This window comes from Saccopteryx bilineata, chromosome 3 (assembly GCF_036850765.1).
Source record: "Saccopteryx bilineata isolate mSacBil1 chromosome 3, mSacBil1_pri_phased_curated, whole genome shotgun sequence".
Lineage (NCBI taxonomy): Eukaryota > Metazoa > Chordata > Mammalia > Chiroptera > Emballonuridae > Saccopteryx > Saccopteryx bilineata.
In genome coordinates this window covers 49,288,394-49,307,486 of record NC_089492.1, presented here as the reverse complement: position 1 = coordinate 49,307,486, position 19,093 = coordinate 49,288,394, and the positions used below count along the sequence as shown (strand labels likewise).

Sequence of the window (19,093 nt, the reverse complement as noted above, 5' to 3'; positions counted from 1 at the left end):
AACATTTCTCTGGGTTGCGTGGAAACACTTAATTAGGTACTTTAAATATTAATGTGTATAGTCTATAATTCTTTAAGTAATTATAATATTAAATAGTTAATATAAGTATTAATTATACTGGCATTTATTTCTAAGGAAAATGCAAATCTGAGGTTATAAGGAAAAATAAATTTGATAAATTTACAAATAAAATGTAATAATAAACCATGCATCACATCAAGAATATCTATTAAAATAATTTTAGCCAACTTACTATGTGATTATATATTTATAATATTTATAATTGTTATTGTGTACTGTTGCTAACATTAATTTTTCTAATTCTCACTAACAAAAGTATAACTGTGTTTAAAAATAAAATGAGCCTGACCTGTGGTGATGTAGTAGATAAACCATTTACCTGAAATGTTGAAGTCACCTGTTTGAAACTCCAGGCTTGCCGGGACAAGGCACATATGAGAAGCAACTACTGAGTTGATTTTTCTACTCATATCCCCATTTCTCTCTTTCTCTCTATTTCTCTCTCTAAAATTAGTGAAAAAAATTTAAAAATCTTTTTAAAATGTAAATAAATAAAATAAATGAGTTAAAGCTCATTTTTAATTAAGGACATTTGCATTATTTTTAAATAAAAAATTTATAATCTACCAAATTAACAAAGCTATAAAAGTTTAATATTACACAGTATTAACAACAAGGTAGAAAGAATATACTCTCTTTTGTACATGTACCACCATCTTAGACAGAAATATGACAATAACCACAAAATATTTAAATGTGTATCTTTTTGATTTAGTAATTCCAAGTTAAGAAATTTACATGACAGATGTAATCATACATATGTGGCAAAATAAATAAATAATGAAAAGAAAAGAAAATAGCCACCACTTGTCCTTCAATAGCGACTGGATGAACTAATTGTGATATACCCACAGAAGTTAATTCTACACCGCTATCAAGAGGTGAAATTTTGTGTTACATCTACTGCAGTAAGAGATTTCCAAAATAATTTGCGGTAACATAAAACCCAAAGTTCTGAACTGTGTGCTTCTTATGTATGCTGGGTCTGGAGCATGGGCATCAGGCTGTGGCCTCAGCTGCAGACTTTTAAGTGGGACCAAAAGTCAGGTGTAGAAGGAACATGTTTTTTTCATCACATCAACTTCTTCACTGTTGGAAATTTTACTATCAGCATGTGCGACTATAATAAAAACAATATGGATTCTTAAGACGCTGAGGGGAATCTGCTCAGTGTCAATGGCCTGCTTCCTATCCACTATGTTTGGACACAGTATTATGGTTGTGCTATTTGATCTCACCCCATGGTTAAAGCTGATTGAACCAGAAATGGATGCTTGATTCTACCTAATTCAATCAGAGTTTTTCCTCCAAAGAATTTGTAACTGAGACTAAAAGAGAGAAACTTGAGAATGTGAAATTATTATACAAACTGAGTTGTATGACTGGGTGATAGTTGTATTATTTTCTGTACATAAATATGAAGCTAAGTATCTGGAGAGTATGAAGAGGAAATGTCTGTTCTGCATGAAATAGCTGTATGGGTATCTAAGGAAAAGAGAATTACTGCGTTCTCCATGGAACAGCACATGTCCTGAGTCTCAGGGCTGCATGTTTTGAAGAAGCAGTAGGTGAGTGGGATTAGTAGAGTGTGCAGTGAGGAGAAATAGGGAAGTGCAGTGAGTGATAAGAGGGAACAAACAGTGTAGGCATGAAGCTCTGGGTCCTTTAAATTATAGAAAGACTTGATGGTTCCTGAGTGAGGCAGAAGTCACTGCATGAGTTTAGTCTGACTTTCTACTTCAGGATCACCTTGGTTAAGAGAAAGCATGGGCACTTAGGGGATGGTTGAGGTAATCCAATGGAAAATGTTAGTTTCTTGTATCAGAGTAGTAAGATAAAATTTTTACCAAATTGAGATGGAGAGGAATGTGAGAAAGAGATGTGGACAGACAGATTAAGTTTGCAATTTCTATAGGATATGCAAGTGAAGATGTCAATAAGGCAGTTGAATAACACAACCTAGAAGTCAAGGGAAAGATTCGGAATGGAGATACAAATATGGGAATCATCAGTGTGTAGGACACATTTCAAGACACAAGATTGCATGAGTGTCATTTGAAATGAGTATGCCACAGAGGAGAGAGTCAAGGACTAAGATCAAAGGCAGTGCAGTCCTTTGAGGGCAAGAGGGTAGGTAGGAACCAGCCAGAGAAGCTGGAGAAAGGGAAGAAAAAGAGAGTAAAGGGCTAGAAGAGGGGAGGGGTAAATAAGGGTGAGAAGAGTAGAGGAGGGCATGGCAGGGCAGGAAAGAGCAAAGTGTGGGAGGGATGAGGAACGCAATGTACAATTTATGTACAATTTATCTGAGAAGTTATTTCATAAAGTGAATAATATAAATGAGGCAGCACCTGGAGGGGATAGATGTTTCTTTCAAGATAAGAAAAATTATAGCACACTTTTATGATGATAAAAATTATCTGATAAAGAGGGAGGGAAAATCTTATAATATATGAGAACAAGTCAAAATTACTGGAATTACATTGGAAAGCAGGCAGGAGGACTTGAGATCTTGGTGCACCAGTGGAGCAAGCATTTTTTCTAAGAGTAGAAACACTTTGTTCATAGTTTAAGAATGTAGGTATATCATTGGGGCAAAGGTAGGGATCAGTGTGTTTGTGACCACATGCTTGGCCAACAGCAAACCTTCAACAGAAATCTAAGAATCTTTTATTACCTGCTTTCAAGTTAACTCCCATTCAGCCCCTTCCCCCCCACATACACACACTCTGCTGAGGATGTGCTGAACCACTGGCTACTCATTCATTCATTTATCTATACAACACTGAGTGCCTTTAGCCAGGCACTCATCCAGACATTTAAAATACAGTAGTACAGAGAGCAATAACTCCATGCTTGTGGAAAAAAAGACAATCGAAAAACAATAAACACGATGTAATATGTTAGAATGGAATAGAATAAGCAAAAACAAATAAAGTAGAGTGGTTAGTAGTGCCATGTCATCTTTTTAAAGATAATATCTTTTACTTAATTTAGTAGACTCTAAAATTTCAAACTTAAAATTTGTCCTCAATAACAAAACTCTTTGTTAATTTACCACACCTTGCAAATTTGATGCCTTTCTCCATTCAATCCCCACAGAACACTGCAGCTATTTACAGCCAACTCCTATACACCATAGTGTGCATTTTCATTTGATTTCTTTTTATAAATATTATATTTTTCTTATTAGTTAATAAAATATGTATGTTTAGAAACCATGTCTAAATTTGTGTCCCTTAAGAATTTAATAGTCTGCTTCATAAATGAAGGCTACTTTCAGAACTCTAAACTCTTAAAAAATTGATTGTATTTAATATTTAATATTTGACCTATTTTACTGAGCAAAATTTATAAATGAACTATCCACAAGGCACTTATAATATTACAGATACTTTACCTTAAAAAAATTATGTTCTATTAGGGTAAGACAGTTTTTTGGTATACTGTAAATTTTGTATTTTCAGAAAAGGAAAAAAAAAGATGATTCTGACTGGTTTTACTGAAGAATTTTGTATGTATTGCAAACAGTTCTCAAATACAAAAACCTATATTAAGATTTTTTTACTCTTATTGTAATTGGAACTAATTGCTATGCAGCTAAATTGTATAAAATGTATACAGATATTCCATATATTACATTATAAGTATATAAATAATAACTCCCTTTAGAAAATTAAATTTGGGAGTTAAGGTGGGAATATTTAAATAATAATTAATTTTTTATTTTTAAAGATGCAAGATAAGATTTTATGCAATGTATTTTTGTAAATGTTTACAAAATAGGTCTTTGGTAGTTCTCCTTTGCCGCCACCAAATTGATAAAATGCTATCGAACTGTTTAAATGAAGAATTTTAATTATTTTTTGCTTCATTTCTTTACCTTTTTCACCCAGCTTTGAAACCCTTGTTTCCTTCGACAGCTGTCAGTCTGCTCTGAGTCTATTTCTGATTGTTAGTTTATTTCAGGAGTCCCCAAACTTTTTACACAGGGGGCCAGTTCACTGTCCCTCAGACCATTGGAGGGCCGGACTATAAAAAAACTATGAACAAATCTCTATGCACACTGCACATATCTTAGTTTAAAGTAAAAACAAACAAACAAAAAAACAAAACAGGAACAAATACAATATTTAAAATAAAGAACAAATAAATTTAAATCAACAAACTGACCAGTATTTTAATGGGAACTATGCTCCTCTCACTGACCACCAATGAAAGAGGTGGCCCTTCCGGAAGTGCAGTGGGGGCCAGATAAATGGCCTCAGGAGGCCCGCGGGCTATAGTTTAGGGACTCCTGGTTTATTTTGTTCATTGGATTCCATATATAAGTGAAATCTTATGGTACTTCTCTTTCTCTGACTGGCTTATTTCACTTAGCATAATGTTTTCCAGGTTCATCCAAACTGTTGTAAAAGGTAAAATATCCTTCTTTTTTTTTTTTTTTTTACAGAGACAGAGAGAGAGTCAGAGAGAGGGATAGATAGGGACAGACAGACAGGAACGGAGAGATGAGAAGCATCAGTCATCAGTTTTTTCTTGTGACACCTTAGTTGTTCATTGATTGCTTTCTCATATGTGCCTTGACTGTGGGGCTACAGCAGACCGAGTAAGCCCTTGCTCAAGCCAGCGACCTTAGGTCCAAGCTGGTGAGCCTTGCTCAAACCAGATGAGCCTGCGCTCAAGGTGGCAACCTTGGGGTCTTGTACCTGGGTCCTCCGCATCCCAGTCCAATGCTCTATCCACTGCACCACTGCCTAGTCAGGCACATGTTCGGCTTTTTAAGATTCTACATGTAAGTGATATCATATAATATTTGCCTTTTTCTGTCAGACTTATCTCAGCAGAATGTGCTCAAGGGTCTATCCATGCTAGTTTCAAATGGCAGGGTGCTCTTCTTTCTTATGACTGAATAATATATAAATATATGTATATGGATTAGATTTGTATATAGATATATTCATATAGATGATACAGATATAGATATATTAAACATCTTTATGCATTTATCTATTAATGGGTACTTGTTTTCATATCTTGAATATTGTAGATCAGTGGTCCCCAACCCCCAAGCCGCAGACCAGTACCGGTCCGTGGACCATTTGGTACCGGTCCACAGAGAAAGAATAAATAACACATTATTTCCATTTTATTTATATTTAAGTCTGAACGATGTTTTATTTTAAAAACATGAACAGATTCCCTCTGTTACATCCATCTAAGACTCACTCTTGACACTTGTATCTTAAGTTCGACAATTATATTTAAAAATACCACAGTTTTTGCGCCAGTCACGTAATTTTATTTTGTGCATTTATCCGTCCCACCCTAAATGCCAATCCATGAAAATATTTTCTGACATTAAACAGGTCTGTGGCCCAAAAAATGTTGGGGACCACTGTTGTAGATAATGCTGCAGATATAAATTTGATTACCTATTTTCATCTTCTTTGAAATGACATGGTTGGGTTGTATGGTAGATCTAGTTATAATATTTTGAGAAACCTCTGTATTGTTTTGTATTCTCATCATCAAACTTGCTAAGAGACTAGAACTTAATTATTCTAACCACTGAAAAGAAATTATAAAGGTTATAATCATTGCTCCATTGACAATCATATTACAATATGTAAATATATCTATTAACATGTTGAATACCTTAAATTTATGCAATGTTGTATATATAAAAAGAAAAAGAAAATCAGTGTGAGAAAAGCAATTAACTAAGAGACAGAACTCTTGAAAGCTTAATTTTAGTTCTGTCTCTGCTAACTACTTTTTTGCATGTCATTTTTATCTCCTAAAATCAGTTCTCTTAAAAAGTAACATAGTCTTATAATCTAGAGATTTCTAAATTGTTTTCCATGAAGCCCCAGAGTCTCAAAATTACTCACTCAGAGGTATACTGAGGTTGACAATACCTGGTTTCCAGTTTCTCTCACTTTATTTTTTGATCAAACTAACTCCATTTTTAGTTTTCTATAAAAGAACTCTATGAAAGAATAAAGTGTTAGTTACCACAGCAAAAATAACATGAAAACAAATAAACTAGATAATATCTCAAATTCTTTCTAAAGATGAATTTCTAATGAATGCTCCACATATATGAATGAGATCTGCATCCCTCACCCCCAACATGCTTGGATTAATTAATTATTAATAAATTATTTCAAATTTCCATCTGTTATCTGAAAAGTTGAACGTATTAAACCATAATTATTTTTTATAGACTTTTAGTATTTTGCTTACTCATTTAATAAGCCAGTGATCTATCTGAAGCCTTAGAGAGCAGAACACAGGACATCTGAGACTGTGGGAGGAGCAGGAAACAGAGAAAGAGATGGAGAGATCACATCCAAAGCGGGACAGTTGTTCCAAAAAAAAAAAAAAAAAAAAAGAAAGAAAGAAAGAATCACTTTTACTCATTGTTTAATTTATTATTTAATAAATATTAAAATATCATTTATTATTGTTGGAAGAGTTATCATTCCAAATCACTGAAAAAGAGAAACAAGAGAATTTGTTTTGAGTAAAGGCAAAGCTTCATTCACTGTAGAAGTTAATTATATAAGGACCAGTTCACAAGTTAGATTTTTTTGGTTATTCCCAATTTACCCCAAACAAACTTTTCAGAATGTCATATTCTTCATCAGAAAAGAACCCTTTACATAATAATTAACCTTTGTAATGTGACTTCTACTGACACTGAATTTACTTGATTATTAGCAATAGTAATATGACTATTACTTTTATTATTAAATGATGTGACAAACATAATAAACAGCACAAAAGGTTTAAATTTATTAGTGGCTAATATCAACATTTTTTTTTCATAAGCAAATTACACATAGACTTGATTTGTTCTATTTGGATATAAGGCCAAAGACAAATTTTGAAAGGGTCATTTGTTTGACTCCTATTTTAAAAGGCCAAGGTTAAAACAGTTAATAAATACAAAATTGTACCATTTCTTATTTCAGAGGTATGCGGAATATTACAGGATTTACTCGTAACCTAAACAAAATCACTGAAGAAATATAATGTATCATCTTATTGGTATCTAAATTAAAAATATAAATTAAGCCCCAAATATCTACATTCTATAGATACATCACTCATTTGGTGTTGTATGTATTTCCTTTATTTTTATTTATTGATTTATTTATTTTACAGGAACAGAGAGAGAGAGTCAGAGAGAGTGATAGATAGGGACAGACAGACAGGAACGGAGAGAGATGAGAAACATCAATCATCAGTTTTTTGTTGCGGCGCCTTGTTGTTCATTGATTGCTTTCTTATATGTGCCTTGATTGCGGGCCTTCAGCAGACCCAGTAACCCTTTGCTTGAGCCAGTGATCTTGGGTCCAAGCTGGTGAGCTTTTTTTTTTTTTTTGCTCAAGTCAGATGAGCCCGCGCTCAAGCTGGCGAACTCGAGGTCTCGAACCTGAGTCCTACCACATCCAAGTCCGACGCTCTATCCACTACGCCACCGCCTGGTCAGGCTATTTCCTTTATATTTTATTGTTTATTAATGAGGAATGATTTCAGTTCAAGTGCTTAAGAAAAATATGAACTTTTTAATTATTTTATCTCTGTGTTTAAAATGATTATTTTATATTTATAGGCAACTGCAATTCAACTATATGTGGAAATAAAAACAAGAGGTCTGAGGAATTTTCCTTCTGTAAATTTAAAATATTTTGAAGCAAATTTTTATTGCATAGAAATTCTGCAATTTATGAAGGAGTAAAAACTTTTTTGATAATTTAGAAGATGGTACTTGTTTTTAATTTTATTACTGCTATTATTTTATCTCATTTCAACAGATATTTATTAGGTGTGCAAAATTATTTAGCACTACTCTTTGAAAACTGTAATTAGGTATGCCAGGTCTGAGATTTTCTAGGTTGTTTAAATCCTTAACAGATCACTTTTCTTCAATCTGTCAATAATTAGCGATCAGCTTCTTTGTGCAAATTTTGAAAGAGTTGCAATATGTTGAGGAATGCATACAAACTTTAAAAATATAAAGTATTCAAAAAATAGTTCAATAAATAGTACAAAAATAATAAAAATATGCTCATTTTAATTGTCAAAACAAATCCTGCTTAGATTTACTGAGGAAGTTTGAAGGGACTGATTGCATTGGGATAATTTTAAAAGAGAAGAAAGGAATTTTGTGGGGGAAAAGACTGTAATAAATGGGATTCAAAGGCATGTCAGAGACAAAAGAAAGGTGAGAACTCAACAGATTTAAAAGCAATAGAAGGTCTGGGAAGTGAGTGAACAATCAACTCCCCATTTAATTTGCATGACCCTAAAGGCCGGAAAAAGTACTACTGTGAGAGTACACTGCTCAGCCGTGTACTGCAGAAACAACAAGAAATAAGAGTCATGTTTTCCTCAACATTCAGCATTTAGGATTGATATCCAGCCAAAACTCTGCTAAAAACCCATATGGAAATACTTACTATTGATGTGTCAAGTTTTGAATCAGGTGCATTAATAAATACATCTTTAATCCTGACATCAAACAATACAGTTATTGTTATAAATTCAAAAAAGGGAGCTTTAATATTTAGGAAAAATGGAATAAACCCTGCAAATAAGCAGGAAAATCTTAGCTTTCTCCTTCTAGTATTCATTTAGTTTTAGATATTTTACATGTAGTTATCTTTAAAACAGAATGATATTTTCCCAAGGACTTTTTATATTATTTTCTAGTTCAGTAGTCTTAAACTTTATTGTGCATAAAAATTACTGTGCAAAATCATACATTCCTCACTTTCTGGGTTATATTATTTGTCTTCATGTGCGACTTTGAGAACACTCAATTTTTACCATAATGACTTTGGAACACAAGAGAAACTGTGTTGCCATCATCATGAGAAATAGCCTTATAAAAATACTTTGAGCGAAATCATGAGGGGCTTTGCCATATTCCCACTGATATTGAAGAGGCTTAAAATCTTTTTTGAGAGAATATAAATGGTTTTCAAAGAAAAAATGTTTGTAGCATAGTTGAAGAAAAAAAAAATTACAATCAGTCCAGAATAAGAAAAGCAAATGACTATGATGATAGAAACAGGGATATAATGGAAGGGAAGAAATTTCAGAAAAATAAATTATTTCTATAGGTCTGAAAGTAAGTAGTGACTGCCATTATCATAATTTAGGTCCTCATATTTTTACATCTGGATTAATGCAGTCACCTAAAGCTCTTTTGCATATAGCTTTAATTTAATTTTTATTTATTTTATTTTTTGTGTGTGTCAGAGACAGAGAGTCAGAGAGAGGGCCAGATAGGGACAGACAGACAGGAAGGGAGAGAGACGAGAAACATCAATTCTTCATTGTGGCTCCTTAGTTGTTCATTGATTGATTTCTCACATGTGCCTTGACCAGGGGGGCTACAGCAGAGTGAGTGACCCCTTCCTCAAGCCAGCAGTGACCTTGTGCTCAAGCTGGTGAGCCCTGCTCAAACCAGATGAGCCTGCGCTCAAGCTGGTGACCTCTGGGTCTTGAACCTGGGTCCTCCACATCCCAGTCCGATACTCTATCCACTGCGCCACCGCCTGGTCAGGCCATATAGCTCTAATTTGATTAAATGTTTACAGATACAATAAGTCACTTTAAAAAATAAAATTTTTATCCCTTCAGTCTACTGCTTAGGATGTTCCACTACAATCTTATCTTTCTGAAACTTGCAAGTTTCTACATGATGTCTTCTTCTTACCCTTCTCCTTCACAGTCCTGTTTCAGCAATCCTTAACCATTTAAATATGTATAATCTTACAGCCTGGATATTTTAGCTTTATTTTTTTTATCTTTTAAATTTAAGAATAGTTGATATGTAATATTATAGTATATTAGTTTCAGGTGTACAAAATAGTGATTTGACATTAATATATTTCACAATGTGATCATCCTCACTAATTCTAGTAATCCTCTGTCACTGCGCAAACTTATCATAATACTGTTGATTTTTTCTCCTTCACCTTACTCTAGCTTTTGAAGAAACTTATCTGGAATGTGGAGGGGTAGATTGGTTGGTAGATCAACAGATTTCTGTTGACATCTCAGGTCTTGTTTCTCTCAGATGAAACTGTGCTCTTCTTGGCTCAGAAGCTTACCTCCTCTGCATGAACAATGGCCATTCTCTCTGATGTGTTTATTTACAGTTCTATCTCCCTTGGTGTTTTATGATCTTGAGAAAAAAAAGCCTATTTTAAAATTTACCATAGGGTCCAGAGGACTCAAAATTCAGCTCATAGTAAGTGCTCAATATTTTATTAATTGAATTTACTGAATAAAATTAAATGGAGTTGGGAGAACAGAAAAATATTTTTCTCAGATTCTTTTATTCTACTAATGAATATTTTTTTAAAAAATTCTTTCACCGAACACTTTCATAAGATAGTATCTCTGACAAATTTTTATTCTTATGTGAGTATTGTCATGATTTTAGAAGTAATAATTTCTATTTCTTAAGTCAATCATTAAGGCACTAAATTGAAAAAACTGGATCTCTGTTTTCATTGATTTAGATTGACTGTTCTTAGCCATTATGGTCTCAAGACACGTTATTCTCTTTAAACTTTTGAAATCCCCAAAGAGCTTATGTTTATGTGAGTTATAACTTCAATGTTTACCATATAAAATATTTAAGACAAAATTTAAAAATATATATTCTTATTAACTTATGTAAAATATCAATAATAAATTGACATTTCAATATAGTATATTTGTATGAAAAAAGCATGATTTTACAGAACAAATAAAAATTTAGTGAGATGAGTGGAAGTATTTATGTTTACAATCTCCTTAAGTGTCAGGCTTGATGGAATATGCCGGGGTTTTCAAACTGCTTCTGCATTGAATAGGTCATGTCATGTTATTTTGTTTGAAGAATGTAAAGAAACTTGGCTTAATATGTACATAATACTTTTGAAATGATATAATTATAGAAATAAGAATCAGATTAATGGTTTCCAGGGTGAAGGATGTGTGGTTGAAAATGGGCAAAAGTGTGGCAGAAGGAAAATGATGCAGCTATAAAAGAGCAATATGAGGGATTATTGTGGAAATAAAATTGTTCTGTATCTTTCCTGTGTTAATGTCAACATCCTGGTTGTTTTATCGCACTACAGTTTTGCAAGATGTTGCCATTTAAAAAAAGTAGATAAAGAATGTTATTATTATTGTTTTTATTTTACTTTGGGTTACCTTTTAGGTAAAAGATAAGAGAGCATTTATTTGAATATAATACACATCAATTAAAATCAATAATATTGTATGCAATGATAGTCAGAAAACCCTTTTTTTTTTTTCCAGGAAATACCAGAGGGAGCATTTCGCAAAGTATAAATATATTATGGTCTGACCTATATGATGTGCAACTGAAGCTAACACAAAATAAATTTTATTTCTGTGTACTCATTTTTATAATAACATGGTAAAAAACAATTGTATTTATTTATTTATTTATTCATTCATTCATTCATTCATTCATTCATTTTAGAGAGGATAGAGAAAGAGGGAAGGAAGAAGGAGCAGGAAACATCAACTCTTTGACCAGGCAAGCTCAGGGTTTTGAACCAGGGACCTCAGTGTTACAGTTCGACACTTTATCCATTGTGCCACCACAGGTCACACACAATTATCTCAAAAGAGAAATTTTTATTTAAAAAAATTTATGAACAGTAAATTAAAATAAGAAGAGGTAAACATACATACTATTTTTTAGAAAATAAATATTTCAAATACAACATACTTTTATATCCAAAAATATAGTATTCATATACTGCAACAGTTTTCTGTTGAACATATATGTTAGAACAGCCTTTGTTTTCTATAGCTGACTACTCTTTAAACATCAAATCTTCATGCTCTGTTAGATAAAAATTGAACAAATGACCAAAAAGAGAAAAATGTTGCAAGAAAGCAGAATTCAGTCAGAAAACATGATGCCAGTTTCTGAGAAGAAACACCCATGTGGTTCTTTTTATGGTTCATTTCTGAAATGATCATTGATTGATGACTTCATTAGATTTTCTTTCTGACATCAATTTATTTCATGGATCTATAAAGTGTATCCTTTAGACACTTCTCTGGCAATAAACAATAATGATAAATGGAGGTGCGAACCATGGAGGGGAACTTGGATGAGACAAAAGATCTGTGGAAATTTCCCACAAGTCCCTGAATGCTGACAATATGAAGAAGGCCCAGCACTTCCTGCAGATATCCCAAAAGTTCTGCTCACTGTCCTTGGCTGATGGCATCAGTTCCAGTGATTATTCAGATGAGAAATCTTGCTAATTCCAAGACTGATAAACCTGAATATTGAGAGCCAGAGCACTAAAAGAAATAATTATAAAAAACAGGAAAATAGCACAGCAGAAAATAGCCCTAATTGCTGAAAACTATTAGGTAGCAGTAATCAAAGCAAGCCTAATTGCACAAAAGACAGCAAATGTGGTAGTGGGGAGAGTAAAAAGGCTACTTCAAAGACCAAGAAGATGGATTGCAGTTTAAACAATGTAAAAGTTACTATGAAGTACTTGTAATTATCAAAGATGCTGCTGATGAAAATTTGAAAAAAGTTTACAGAAAGTTTTCTTTGGAGTTTCATCCAGACAAAAACCATGCATCTAGAACAACAAATGCTTTATAAAAAATTGGAAACACTTACGCTGTTTTAAGCAACCCAGAAAAATAAAAACAGTATGATCTCAGAGGCAATGAAAAACAACTGTGTGAAAACCTTATTTTTTAATATGAATTATTATTAACATGAATGACTTTTACTCTTTCCTTTCATTTTGATTCAAACTAGCCTTACCCAGCACCGTGACTCACCTGCCTCCTCCCTTATAAAACCACTTTACTAATTATTAAGCCTTCAGGGCAATGAGTTCTGATCAGCATCAAATAATCTTAGAAACAAAGCCTTGACCTGTTAATCCTCGAAACAGGGTTTTAGTGATATTCGAGATAACATCTAGGCCACATTTGTGTTTCAGCTTCAGGCCCAGGAAGGTGGCAAAACCAGATAAAGTGATGTCATGGCTGACATTAGGACCAGATGAACAAACCAATAAGTGAAGACTGCAACCTTGACCATGATTATAACTCCCTTAGTCAGCATAGTTATTTATTTTCCTCCTATATACCTATTCCCTGGAAGCCACTGAGGCAGCATGACTTTGACCATTAGCTCATCTGTATCTAAGCATGGGCCACTTCCTAAACACAAATCATTACTTTATTTGCTCCAAGATCCTGTTAGTATCTGTAAAGTCAGTAGCCAGGGCCACCATCACAGCAGCCCGGACCATGCAGGTTCGCATTGGATTCGAACAGTCGGTAAATAAATAACGGAGCCAAAAGCTGATGGGCCATCTTCTTTAATCCTAGCTTGCACCCGGTGGGCAAGTAAAAACACACACTGGGCTCCAAAACCCACTCACATTCAGTGCTCACAAAGCTACTGACTTATTCGAGTTTCCTAGAATCAAAGGTTTCTAGCTCACCAGACTTATTCACCTCTGTTCCCCATCTCCTTCCTTATCCCAGATACAAACTCTGCACAAACTGGCTTCTCACTCAGCACTCCGCCATCTTGCTGCTTCTCCTGGCTTCCTCCATGTGACCTCTCTCTGCCCTCTTCTCTGCTCTCTCCTCCCATGCCAATAATCCCAGGAACCAAGAGCAAGCTCCCGCTCTGCCCCTATTTTATAGTGTAGAAATCCAAACCTTTAATCCAATATACAAAACAGGGAAGTCTCTAATACAAAGTCACCTATCTGGGGCATGATGGGATTGTACCACCTATAAAGCCAGGAGCCAGGGCCAGAGCCACTATCACAGCAGCCTTCTGGTCCATGCAGGTTCGCATTGGATTCGGACAGTCGGCAAAGAAACAGCGGAGCCAAAAACTGGTGGGCCATAGTCTTTAATTCTAGCTTTGCACCCGGCGGGCAAGTAAAAATACACACTGGGCTCCAAAACCCAGTCACATTCAGTGCTCACAAAGCTACTGACTTATCCGAGTTTCCTAGAATCAAAGGTTTCTAGCTCACCAGACTTATTCACCTCTGTTCCCCATCTCCTTTCCTTATCCCAGATACAAACTCTACAAAACTGGCATCTCACTCAGCACTCCGCCATCTTGGCTGCTTCTCCTGGCCTCCTCCACGTGGCCTTACTCTGCTCTCCTCTGCTCTCTCTTCTAATCTCAGGAACCAAGAGCCCAAGCTCCCACTTCGTCCCCATTTTATAGTGTAGCAATCCAAACTCTTAATCCAATATACAAAACAGGGAAGTCTCTAATACAAAGTCACTTCTCTAAGGCATGATTGGATTGTACCGCCCTACATCAAAAAGGGTAGGAAAGGCTTAATCCCAAAACCAAGCCCCAGACTAAAGGATTCTGCCTGCCTTTAGCCCACCCCAACACACATTAATATCACCTGGGCAATGGCCTCTTTAACAAAGTGAGCATAATACATTTTATCTGCCCAACAATCCACCCCTATGCTCACTTTACTACCCACAATTTACATCACCAGCATTCCTGTGCAAGGAAATTAGAACATTACACAGATTACAACAGCAAAAATCATACAGTTTCAACAATTACAAAGGTACATTTCACCAGTCTCTGAGCACTTAGCCCAAAGCGCAAAATGTCCTCGGCCTATGGGAAAAGCTTCCCGGGGCAGGGGAGTGCTTCCAGCAAAGCCACCCCCCACCCCCATCAGGGTATTTCACATTGTCCAAAATCCGTAATCCATAAATCCATCCAACAAAGGAGCCAATGCCCACTCCGGTTCCGGTCGTAGTCCAGGAAATCAGTCCACGCACATGGGGCATCAGCCACCCCCCTCATTCCTGCCATCCTCGCAGGTCTTACACTGTCCCAAAGAGGAGCACATGGCAATGGCAGTCAGCATTTCCATCTCTGCTCCGGAAAGCATGTCCAGGCCTATGTCCCAAAATCGCAGACCTACCGGGGCCGCAGTAGGTGCTCCTTCCAGCTGGGCTTCCATCTTCTGGAGGCTGCAGATCACAACTCCAGTCCGATTCTCCTCATCCTCCAAAGAGGAACTGAAAACACCAACTCCCGCTGCCAGGCTCAAGCCCCGGGCTGCCGCCGCCCTCTGCTCCGCAGACCTTGTAGCTCCAGACCCAGCCTCAGCTTCAGCCTCAGCCTCAGCCTCAGCCCCAGCCTCCTGCTGCTGCTGGCTCTCCACAACATCCAGGGCAAGCTGCAACTCACGAACCTCTGAATCCTCCTCCAGTAGCTGCTCCATTTCCAGGCGAATCTCGCAAACCTGGTCGGCCTCCTCCTCCAGCACTTCCTCCAGCTCCAGGGTCAGCATCTGTTTCTCCCACGTTTGCTCCAGCTGCTTCCGCTGCTCGGTTTGCAGGTCCCGGGCAGCCTCTTCCACAGAGCTCTCAGTTTCCTCATGCATGGCTGTAAAAGTCAGCCAGCCTACAATCCCCAAAAGGACAGCCATGGGGAACCATAACAGCAGCCAGTCCTCTACTCCACCACTCAAAGACTCCTTGCCGATCTGTATCGAATCCTGCCACAGACTACGCCAAATGTAGAGCCAGGAGCCACGGCCACGGCCACTATCACAGCAGCCTTCTGGCCCATGCAGGTTCGCATTGGATTCGGACAGTCGGTAAAGAAACCATGGAGCCAAAAACTGGTGGGCCATAGTCTTTAATCTAGCTTGCACCCAGCGGGCAAGTAAAAATACACACTGGGCTCCAAAACCCAGTCACATTCAGTGCTCACAAAGCTACTGATTTATCCGAGTTTCCTAGAATCAAAGGTTTCTAGCTCAACAGCCTTATTCTCCTCAGTTCCCCATTTCCTTCCTTATCCCAGATACAAACTCTGTACAAACTGGCATCTCACTCAGTACTCCGCCATCTTGGCTGCTTTTCCTGGCCTTCTCCACGTGGCCTCCTCCCGCTGCTGGCTCTATTCTCTCTGCTCTCTCATGCTAACCTCAGGAACCAAGAGCCCAAGCTCCCACTTCGTCCCCATTTTATAGTGTAGCAATCCAAACTCTTAATCCAATATACAAAACAGGGAAGTCTCTAATACAAAGTCACTTCTCTGAGGCATGATTGGATTGTACCGCCCTACATCAAAAAGGGTAGGAAAGGCTTAATCCCAAAACCAAGCCCCAGGCTAAAAGATTCTGCCTGCCTTTAGCCCACCCCAACACACATTAATATCACCTGGGCAATGGCCTCTTTAACAAAGTGAGCATAATACATTTTATCTGCCCAACACCACCCCACATCAAAAAGGGTGGGAAAGGCTTAATCCCAAAACCAAGCCCCAGGCTACAAGGATTCTGCCTGCCCACAGCCTGCCCCCAACACACATTAATATCACCTGGGCAACGGCGTCCACATGGGCAGCGCCATCTTTAACAAAGTGAGCATAATACATTTTATCTGCCCAACAGTATCTTAAGGGGATCTGATGCTCACAGGTAAATGGATCTGTAAAGCCAGTATCCATGGCCAGGGCCACCATCACAGCATCCCGGCTCCTGCAGGTTCGCATTGGATTCGGACAGTCGGTAAAGAAACAACGGAACCAAGAACTGATGGGCTGTCATCTTTAATTCTAGCTTGCACCCGGCGGGCAAGTAAAAACACACACTGGGCTCCAAAATCCACTCACATTCAGTGCTCACAAAGCTATTGACATATCCAAGTTTCCTAGAATCAAAGGTTTCTAGCTCACTAGACTTATTCACCTCTGTTCCCCATCTCCTTCCTTCTCCCTGCATAAGCTCTGCACTGACTTCTCACTCAACACTCCACCATCTTGGCTGCTTCTCCTGGCCACATGGTCTCTTTCTGCTCTCTGCTCTGCTCTCTCCTCTAATGATAATCTCAGGAACCAAGAGCGAGCATATCCCATTCTGCCCCTATTTTATAGTGTAGAAATCCAAACCTTTAATCCAATATACAAAATAGAAAAGTCTCTAATACAAAGTCACTTCTCTGAAGCATGATTGGATTGTACCACCCCACATCAGAAGGGGTGGGAAAGGCTTAATCCCAAAACCAAGCCCCAGGCTACAACGATCTTGCCTGCCCCCAACACACATTAATATCACCTGGGCAACGGCCTCCACGTGGGCAGCGTCATCTTTAACAAAGTGAGCATAATACATTTTATCTGCCCAACAGGATCCCTTTAGTTGAGTAACACAAATAATCATCAAAGCAATGATAGATTTAATTTGTATAGATTTTGTTAAGCTTATATAACACCAGAAGACTTATTTAATATATTCTTTGGTGCTGGATTTCCTTCAGGTATTGTACATTCATTTTCAAATGTATGAGCTGATTATAGCCATCAACATCAGAATGGATATAATAGACATGGAAAAAAAAAGGAAGAAACAGGAGATGAAGGTTTTTTGTTTTTATCCAGCTGATGCCCATTAATGTATTGATCGCATGTCATTATTAAACTAATGAAAGATCTATAATTCTCCTTATTTTTTATATCCCAGATATGGATCAGGAAAAATTATTAAAATGCAAGCAAAAAACTTGGATGTCATTTATTATGTCACAATGACTTTAAAAATAAATATAAAGGAATGTTATTAAAAAGGTAGAAAAAAGTATAGAAAAAGATTATGTGACTAATGAAAATAATTGCTAAAAGAAAGACAATAAAAAGATATTATAGTAATGGTGGCATGAGCCCTTTGATATCTCCCTTTGAAATTTCAATCAATTTAACCGTTATTACTCAACAAGGAAACCCTAGTTGAGTTCTTGGGCTTGCCTGAAAGATATGTATATTAAATTGACTAAAGATAAGAAGGGTAAATACTGGTAGGGAAAGGGAATGCAAGATAAGGAGCACTCAAGCCCGACCAGGTGGTGGTACTGTGGATAGTATCAGCCTGACATGTAGAGGACTCAGGCCCAAAACCCCGAGGTCATCAGATTGAGATTGCCCTCACCAGCTTGAGCACATCATCACTGACTTGAGCCCAAAGGTTGCTAGTGTGAAGCCCAAGGTCTCTGGCTTGAACCTAAAGTCACTGGCTTGAGAAGAAGTCACTGCAGTCCCCCAAGTCAAGGCACATATAAGAAAGCAATCAATAAACAACTAAGGTGCTGTAACAAAGAATTGATGCTTTTTATCTCTCTCCATTCTTATCTGTCCCTATCAGTCCTTCTCTCTGTTTATCTCGAGGGAAAAAAGCCCTCAGAGTGGGACTCCAGAGAGGGAAGAAACCTGTTTTGTTTGGGCTTTCATTTGCTGGAGCTCCATAGAAGAGAGAAACCAGGAGTGTCTGAGAGGAGTGGAAAAATTACCTGGAGGGGAGGGTTCTTAGAGAAGTGCTAAACCAAAGCAGCAGCTGAGTGTGAGGATAAGCAGAAAATGAAACTCTGAGACACTGTCAGCCCACACTCCAGACAGAGAGTAAGAAATACAAGGTACAGCCTGACCTGTGGTGGCGCAGTGGATATAGCGTCGACATGGAATGCTGAGGTCGCCGGTTCGAAACCCTGGGCTTTCCTGGTCAAGGCACATATGGGAGTTGATGCTTGCAGCTCCTACCCCCTTCTCTCTCTCTCTGTCTCTCTCTCCTCTCTCTCCCTCTCTGTCTCTCTCTCCTCTCTAAAAATGAATAAATAAAAAAAATTAAAAAAAAAAAGAAATACAAGGTACAGTTGCCCAACCTTCTAGGATCTGCCTCCCTCTCCTCATGGGATACAGATAGCAACAGTGCCATATGCCAGAACTGATTCTGAAGAACCAATGTTTTCTCTGAAAAACAGGGATACTTTCTATCTGGTCCCTGGTCTGTTGGGACACAGGGAAGAACACATGGAGGCCCAAGCTTTCCATGGCCAGGAGAAAGAACAATGAAAGCCATAAAGTCCTCACTCCATGCCTGCCTTTGTCATTGTGGCTGCAACTCTGCCTTCATCATCATGACTG

General features: G+C 37.3%; 1 pseudogene; it reads left to right on the top strand.

Moving 5' to 3' along the window:
- The first annotated feature begins 12,226 nt into the window (after nt 1-12,226).
- LOC136329768 (dnaJ homolog subfamily B member 14 pseudogene) lies at nt 12,227-17,824 on the top strand (annotated as a pseudogene).
- Nucleotides 17,825-19,093: the final 1,269 nt, after the last annotated feature.